This window comes from Octopus bimaculoides, chromosome 10, assembly GCF_001194135.2.
Source record: "Octopus bimaculoides isolate UCB-OBI-ISO-001 chromosome 10, ASM119413v2, whole genome shotgun sequence".
Lineage (NCBI taxonomy): Eukaryota > Metazoa > Mollusca > Cephalopoda > Octopoda > Octopodidae > Octopus > Octopus bimaculoides.
In genome coordinates, this window is record NC_068990.1 from 54340593 (window position 1) to 54342380 (window position 1788).

General features: G+C 40.2%; 1 protein-coding gene across 2 annotated transcripts in view; it reads right to left on the bottom strand.

Annotated features, from left to right (window-relative positions):
* The window catches only part of LOC106878858 (DCN1-like protein 3), a 95965-nt gene that overhangs the window by 75251 nt on the left and 18926 nt on the right, over positions 1-1788 (bottom strand). The window lies entirely within an intron of this gene.

Here is a 1788-nt window from a genome sequence, read left to right on the forward strand (position 1 = left end):
TATATATATATATATATATATGTATATCATATTTCAAACATTGTTTCAGACATAATAGAATAACCACAAAGCCAGAAACACCACAATGCTTCCTAGAGGCTGGAGTTACTGAAAATAACTTCACTATTTCATAGTTAATGAGCCAGAAGTAAGAAAAGCATTCAGCTTGATTTTGTTTTTTTAAATTGTGTCTGCATAAAAACATGCATATATAAAATACTTTAAAAAATTTACCTGAATAAAACTTTGGTCATTCACTTGGGACATATTTTTATGCTTGATTTTAGCAAGCAATTGTAAACTTGATAACAGCTGAATGAACATTTGCCTTTTTTAATCACTTTATGCCTCCAGTATAAAAAAAAAATGTTCCACCGATAACCATGGCTATAAGGTTACAATATTCACATCACAATCATATGTTTGCAACACCTTGGGTAAGTGTCTTGTATTCTTGTTCCAGACCAACCAATACCTTGTAGGTGAGTTTGGTTGGTTAGAAACTGTATGAAAGCCCATCACGCATCTAGAATCAAAACACTCCCAATCAACACTGTTGCATTTTTTAAATTTTTGACACACTTCCACACACAAAGTTCATTTTAAAAGACATTAGTGTATAATTTGAGGGAAATTTGGCTGCTGTTTCTAGTATGTTGAGTGATCTCCTAGAAGCATGTTTGTGTAACAACCCTTTGGTTGAAATTGACAAAAATGAGTACTAGGATGGATATTACTGAATAAAACACTTAAAGGCAGTGCTCCAGCATGACCACAATTTTAATGGCTAGTTTGAACACTCACAACAACTTCTCTCTCTTCCTTACCTAATTTTGCATAATCTCAAGAAGCATCAAATTTCAGCTGGTCTATGAAGGGGTGTGTGTGTGTGTGTGTGTGTGTATCATCATTATCATGATGCAGGCATGGATTGGATGGTTTGACTGGGCTGGTATGCTGGAAGGCTGCACCAGGCTCCAGTCTGATTTGGGATGGTTTTCTATGGCTGAATGCCCTTCCTAATGCCAACTACTTTCAGAGTGTAATGGGTGCTTTTACATGCCACCAGCACGCATGCCATTTGCATGACACAGGCTGCGCTTACATGCCACTGGCATGGGTGCCAATTTGCGTGACACTGGTATCTACTACTATGATTGCAATTTTGTTTGGCTTGTTGAGTCTTCTCAAGTACAACATAATGACAAAGGTCTTGGTCATTGCCTCCGTGAGACCCAACACTCAAAAGGAACTCAGGCACTTTGCCTCCATCAGGCCCAACATTCAAAAGATGTTCTTTATGTGCCACCAGCACGGGTGCACTTGGCTTGATGGGTCCTCTCAAGCACAGCACATTACCAAAGATCTTGGTCACCAGTCATTGCCTCTGTGAGGCTCAAAGTTCGAAGATCATGCTTCACTATCTTGTCCCATATCTTCATGGGTCTACCTCTACAACAGGTTCCCTCCAGTTAGAGATCGGCACTTCTTTACACAGCTGTACTTGTCCATACGTATCACATGACCATACCAGCACAGTTGTCTCTCTTGCACACCACATCTGATTCCTCTTATATCTAACTTTTCTCTCAAGATGCTTACACTTTGTCGAACATGCACACTGACACTGCACATCCAGCAAAGCATACTGGCTTCATTTCTTTCAAGCCTACGCATGTCTTCGGCTATCATAGCCCATGTTTCACTGCCATGCAGCATAGCTGTTCGCACACAGGCATCAAGCAATCTGCCTTTCACTCTGAGAGAGAGGCCCTTTGTTGCCAGTAG